Below are 7,433 nucleotides of genomic sequence, written 5' to 3' on the forward strand. Positions count from 1 at the left end.
CAGCTGCGAAGAGTGATTTCACTAGCCATCCTTGTGACACTGCCGTGATTGGAAAATTCCAACCTGTACCTGGAATCAGCTGCAAACCTGTTTCATCACTCATTCCTCAAAAGACGAGTCTTCTTTAAGCTCTTTTCATCTGACTCGTAAAATATGAAAAGATTGCCGAGTCCTTGGCCTTCCAGCTCGTTAAAGGGACAGGAAGTGCTATCCCTCCTCTAGATTTTAATCTTTTTGGACCTGAGGGATTATTGCACAAAAAGATCGAGCGCTTGTTTTATTCGGCTCGTTAAAACTATCGAAAACTCATCCCTTCTGTATTGTTTTATACTTTTTCGAACTTAAGGGATTAGATGACGAAAAAGGACTTTTGGAGTTAACTTTATGTATCTTTCAGACTCTCTAAAAATGAAAATAACCGAGTTATCCTTGTCGTTAGACTCGTTAAAATCATTAAATAGCGACAAACTTGTCTTTAGACGAGAACGAGTTTCACTATCGCTAGGCTCGTTAAAACATAGCGATGGGCTTGCCCGAAGGGCAGGTTATAGAACAAGCATATGTTATCCTCCTCAAGCTTGACAAAAATAAAGAGGTACTGGTCAGCAATGACTGGGGAAAAATTGGGAGAAACTCAAGAAAACTTTGATGGTAGCAAGTCGCTCTTGAACATGACACTTTTCCTCTGTACCACAATCGGGTTGGGTTGTTTCGTTCACCGGTCACATCCATGGTCTCACCATACCATCCATTTTTGGGGTAATGCTACCGATCCATCGCATCAGTGTCGCCACATGTTCAAGAGAAGTCGTTCAGAAAACTCAACCGTGTCCCATCCACTGCCGTACATTATCCTTCATCCTTTCATGACCGCCACCCTAAATCATATGTCACAGATCATTTTCACCTCCATCAAAATCATTAGCTCCGTTCCGTGTCACTGATGTGGGATTCATTAAGGCCCTCCTTTGACGGATCGCTTCTTGTCGACATCAACTCATTATCCAAGAAGTTGATCTAGGAACAACCCCTTCAGTACTTTGAAGCTTGCATGCCTCAATGGCAAGTTTCTCACTTCCGGCGACAGGTATACATCAATGACCTTCGACCGAAAGATTTTGCGTGGTGTTCGACGCCAAGTCCTTTATTCACACCACGTGAATTGTACTGTAGTACCTTGAGGGTCATTATCATTATCGGTGATTCCTCTCGCGCTTGTTAACGGTTTACCTCATTGACCGGTAATCAAGCGATGTCTTTCCATGTTCAACTTCAGAACATTTCTCACATGGATCGACTTGTACTTAGAGTGAAGATCGAACGAGTTTGAAGACCCTGGATCTAGTTTCATCCATCCGGGCTGCGAGATATATTCAGGAAAGATAAAGACATTGACATGTACATCATTGCAGCAGATAATCATCCTACTCAAAGGATGATAATTTCATCAAAATTATCAGTCTACCATAAGACGATTGTCTGTTCTATGTACAGAAAAATGAATTTATAAAGCTGAGCATGGGAATGCCCGCCTCAGCTAGATCATGAAAGCAGTATGAAAAATAATGTATTGTATTGTATCTTATTACAGGTCTCCTCCCAGCATTGGATGAACTTCGGATCCCCCTGATAAAGCATTTCACCCGATAAACGGCCTCATACTTTAGGGGGCAACTGTTATAGACATTTTTGTGCCTTACAGCATTGAGCATGAAATTTCCATAATCTAAGGGATCCAAAGTCCCTAAACATGTTGTTCCTACCCCTAGAGGAACAAGGCTAAAAAACCACAGCAATTCACAAAAGTTCTCCACCAGAAACTGCTCAAAAACAAGTCAATTCAGGATCATTTCAGTGGCTCCATTAGCTGTCTGCGCTGAATGTCAAAGCCAACACTGGCTACCTGCACTGAATGTCAAAGCCAACACTGGTTACCTGCGCTGAGAGAGGGTGGACATGTGGCAAGTTCATTTCTCAAGGTGTCAAAACCCAGGAAGCTTCTAAAATGACACTTGGCTCAGGGAATTCGACTATGATGAGTAAGAGGTTCCAAATCTCCAAGTGGAAGCAAGAACCTCCAAGTGGAATCAAGAACTGACAGAGGGAGAGGACACTAGTCAGATCTCAAGCTGACTCATCCTCTCTCCAAACATCTATATATGGATCTCTCCTCCATGAGATCTAGAAGGGAATTTGGTTATTGCAAAGAATTGTTGTTGGTTTGAGATTGGAATCATTGGGTGCTTAATGCTTTGAAGGGGGTGAAGATAGGAATTCCATTTGCTGGGAAGGAGATGCTAGATTGGAGCCCTCTGGGTTGTATCTCTTCTTGAACCTTGTTATTCATTAATAAAGCTATCTTGGTTTCTCCTATATACTGATGTATTTTTGATGTATGATTGCATTAGTATGTTTAGTTTATTTCTAATCCTGAACTAGTTATGAATATGAATCCATGTCTTGTGTAGTGTTCTCTTCTTGTGATCTTGCAGAAACCTCTTGAAGCTGGGTGAGCGAGAAAACAAGTAGCTGGGAACTCTCCAAGAGAAGAGAAGCCGGATCGAGGGACAAACGGAAGACACCGGTTAGTCCTTCCATCTCTCTCTTCATTATTAATTCATAAAGGAAGAATATTAGAATAGCTGTCTCTGTTTGTTGCTAAGGCACTGTCACACCTTAGGTGGATAGGATCGTCCTGCATAGGCATTTTTCCCCACAACAGATGGCATGACAGAACCATCAAGCAAAAGAAGTTTCAGAAATGTGACTGGGCTCTACTCTATGATTCCCGTTTTGAAAATTTCCAAGGTAAGTTAAGAACAAGGTCGTTAGGGCCTTATGAAGTGGATGCTATTTTTCCAAATGGGACAGTCAGACTTTTAACAATTGATGGAAGCAGAACACCGCTACTAGTGAATGGCTATCGACTTCGGTTATATCAGAGGCCTGTTTCTAAAGAAGATTTTAAAGCCACTTGCATGGCAATTAAACAGTATTATTTTCCGGGGGAACTTGTTGTCCCTCAAAGCACTTAAATCTTTGTTTAATTATGCATTTTTTTTAGATTAGATATTCTTTTTATTTAATCACTAATAATCCCTACCAAGGGTTACCATATTATGTTTTAGTATTTTGCAGATGTGAAGCTACGAGAAATAGCTGAGAACGAAAAGCTTTAAAGGAATAACTTTGCAGATTTGGAATTCCTGTTGCTGCAACACCTACCCTTGTTGCTGCAACACCATTTCCTGTTGCTGCAACACCAACCTCGTTGCTGCAACACCGATCCCCGATACTACAACATATTTTCCCGATGACGTAACATCATTCCTAGTGGCTGCAACACCAACCCCCGTTGCTACAACACCACTTCCCGATCCCATAATACCTTTTTAGCAATCCTCTCATTTACAAAAACACCAGTCTTATCACCTCAGCTCCCAAGAAATGAGTTTTTATGAAATACACCACTTTTTGTGATGATCACAACCCTTTACTATCACATCCCGTCATTATTCTTAGAAATCGCCAGTATTCCCATGCTCCTAAACCCGTGGTAATCATTATGATCCAGCAAAAGATAAGACAAGACTTTTTGACGCAGCGATCCAAAAAGGTAAAACATAAAGGTACGCATGATTATGTATGGACATTAAATAATAGTTAATGCGGAGAAGCTGATAGGACTACCAAATAATTGTACTTCCAATCATATCACTTACGTGTAGGGGGGGGGGGATTACCAAAGCGCTCTCATAATTACATACTACGCCAACTGCCGTCGTCCTTAACTCTCCCGGAAATATGTAAAAGTCACCTTATCATGGCATGTCACCATTTGCAACGGTTTACTCTGAACTGAATTCGGAAGCTCGGCTCTGAACTGTGCAATTCACTAAGATAACAGTTATGGGAGGAAACCTCATTACACATGAACCTGGCACAACAGCACTTCTCGAGCTCTATCCTGAGGTTTACCAGATCTTTCTGCAAGCGGGATGGATAGATTACTTCTGGAGACTTCGAGACTTCGACGAGCAGCAAGTCCTCGAATTTGCATGCAATTTAACAGAGGGATTCTCTGTTGTTCAAGGTGTCCAAATCCCAGTTACGGAGGAAGTCATAGCCCAAGTCACTGGGCTACCAGCTAATGGCATACGATGGTTCAATAGAAAGCACTTGATCCTTAATGTGCAGCAGGATTTTCTTCAACCTGGCGAGCAGGTGGAACCGAAGGGCAGAGGTGTAGCACTGCAGTCATTGCCTCAACCATGGCCGAAAGTCGCTGAATTTGTAAAACAATACCTGACGTGCGAAGGCCGGTACCAGGTAATTTACCAGCACGATTTCGTCTTGTTGAATCATTTGAGAAATCGTCAGTTGATAAACATGCCATATTATTTATTGGGATGTCTTAAAAATATGTCACGTTATACTGTTAATGCAAAGCGTCCGCTTCTTTCCCTGAAACACCACCGCCTATCTCAATTGCTGATAAATAGAGGCCTTGCTTTAAATAACCCTCCACCTCCCATTAATCCCCATCAAGAGGCAGAAATTCCCAGCCAGAACATGAAATTCCTGAGCAAGACGAAGAAGTCCCTCAGCAAATGGAGGACATTCCTGAGCAAGTACCCGAAGAAATCTCTCAACAAACAGAGAATATTCCCGAAGAAACACTTGAAGAAACCCCTCAGCACACAGATGACATCCCAGAGCAAATTCCCAAAGAAGACCCCCAGCAAACACCCCCGCAAGTTGCTGAAAATGAACAAGCAGCAGAAATACCTGTAGAAACAACCCCATCCCCTGATAGAACTAATCTATCCATTCCCATACTGGGTATTTCTACCGATGACTCGGAGGATAACATCCCTATCATCTTGCTCAAACGAAAAATGCCGAGGAAAATAGAAACCCCACCAAAAAGAAGAAGAACTAGGGCTTCGGCTAGAGCAATTCCTATTTCTGCCACTATCCCTAAGAAAGCCAGCCGGAAAAGAAAAATGACTGAATTCCCTGCCTCTCTACCAAAGCAAAGTACTCGGTCATCTGCAATAGCTGAATCTCCTAGCCATACCCCTCCCAGTTCACTGCCCATCACCTTGAAAACTCGCATTCCCACCAGTCCTCGAAACTCCTCTCCCTCACCCTCGGAGGCTGAGATGCAGAGTGTTCACAGTTTCGTGACATCATATTTTGAGGCAGCTGACACACAAGAACCAGCTGCCGACACCCAAGGTAATATTGGCCAAGATTCTGCAACACAGGGAACAGCCACTACCCCAGGTGACACACAAGAACCACCTGTTGAGGGTATAAGGGATCAAACCAATGATAAAGCACAACCTCTACCTCCATTGGAACCTGCTACTCCACAAGTTCAGCCCACCATATCGGCTCTGCAGGAAGAAATTGAATTTTTGAAAACTCAGATTCAGGACTACCAGGAGGAAATTATAAGGGTCAAGGAAGCCTATCAAAAGGAATTTAGCCTGCATATTTTAGCACAAGTAGCATCTGCAGCAGAAAAGAGTAAGGACAATGAATATGTGTGTACCAGTTGCGGTGAACTATATACTCAAGCAGGATACAAGATAGTGGAAGAACCAATGAATGAAGATCCTGCGGTTGTGGTTGAAACAAAAGAACCTGTTGCGACACATATGGAGACACCACAACCCTCCGCTCCGAAAGAAGAACCTGTTTTCACACAAGAACCAACAGGCTCTCCAGAAAAGGTGCATGAGCAGACAGAGAAACCTGTTGTCACACAAGAACCAACAGGTTCTCCAGAAAAGATGCAGCAGCAAACAGAAGAACTTACTGACACACAAGAACCAGTAAGCTCTCCCGAAACTGCACCAGAGCAAACAGAAGAACTTACTGTCACACAAGAACCAGTAAGCTCTCCAGAAACTATGCAGGAGGTAACAGAAAATAAAGAGGAGGAAAAGTCACCACGGCCTACCCAAATTGCCATGAAACAAGAAGAAAAAGAAGCTACAGCAGAGGATGAGGAGATAGGCACACTCTCACCCCGGCCTATCCAAGAAGAAGAAATAGTTATGGAGGAAAACAAGGAAGAAAACAGGGACTCACCCAAGATTATTCAGACTACCATAGAGAAAGAAGAAAATGAAGAAGAAAATATAGACTCACCCCGGCCCACCCAAATCGCCACCAAACAAGAAGAGGGATCAAATACACAGGTTTCAGTATAGAATATAGAACATGAAGAAGAAACAGTAGCTGGAAATGGAAAGGAAGACATTGGATCATCTCGGCCTACTCCAATAATCACAGAGCAGACTACCCTTGTTGATGCCTTTACACAAACAGAACTTCCTTCTGTTAGTGATGCATGCACAGAAACAATCAGTTTTCAAGAAATAAAAGGAGAATGGTGGAGAGAATATGAGCTGTCTCAAGGCAAATCATTCCAACAGCAAAAGGGAATCTGGTTCAGTTATGCATACAAGAACTGGGAAGCACTTGAGCAGTGCAGAGCCCAGTACAAAGAAATCAAGGAACTAAAATCCAGATTGACCCAAATGTTTGAGTTATTCCAAAGAATACTTGCCACAAGGAAACCCTGTTTTAATTATGCAACATTTTTGAGGGAAAGACTCACATTTTTACAGATAAAGGCTGTCAAAGAAGGTAGACCTCATCAGGTAGTTACATCAGAGCAGTTTATGCAAACCTTTGCAGAGGCACCTAAAAATGATCAAAATTTGTTATGCGAGCTCTATCTCCATAATGAAGCCATGTCCGAAGAAAGAAATATGAATATGATACCTGTAGTTGGCGACATACAGCTGAGAGCCTTTATCTCCTTTCTAGCTAACCAACTTACATGGCAGAACGCCTTTGACTTAGCTCAACATAATGAATAGAATTGTCTTCTGTGGATTAGAGCTGAACCGCAGAACGCAACCACCTTCATTGCACAACACCTGAGAATGGTAAGTGATCCTGAAATGAAGGACCACGTTAGGCAACTGCAAGCAATGGTCCTGAGAGACTGTCAGCATTATGTGAAGACTAAGGCATCCTTGGCTGTCAAGGCAAATAAACTGTTTTGGGAGAACTGCCCCAAGGAGAGGCAGGAATATCACCCTTATAATCCACCTAATTTGCAGGTAGCACTCTCAAGGGTACCTCATTATGTTAAATGCATGCAACACTGTGCTGAAAATTGGATGGGTTACAGATTTAAATTTCCACTTTTATGGCTATCTGGTGAACAATACAAGGGCCAGTTTGGATTATCCAACAGGGAAGAAGCAGCAACATGGAGGCAAATACAGACTGTTTGTGGGTTCAGGAAGAAGTTTGATGCCACTTCCTATAACTATTGTCTCAGTAATCTACATTGTTCATCCCAGTACTCCGACTCAGACTCAGAGTAGGCATTGCATAGGGACATG

This window comes from Pinus tabuliformis, chromosome Q (assembly GCF_031772625.1).
Source record: "Pinus tabuliformis cultivar Carrire ecotype Pingquan chromosome Q, CPIR1, whole genome shotgun sequence".
Classification (NCBI taxonomy): Eukaryota; Viridiplantae; Streptophyta; class Pinopsida; order Pinales; family Pinaceae; genus Pinus; species Pinus tabuliformis.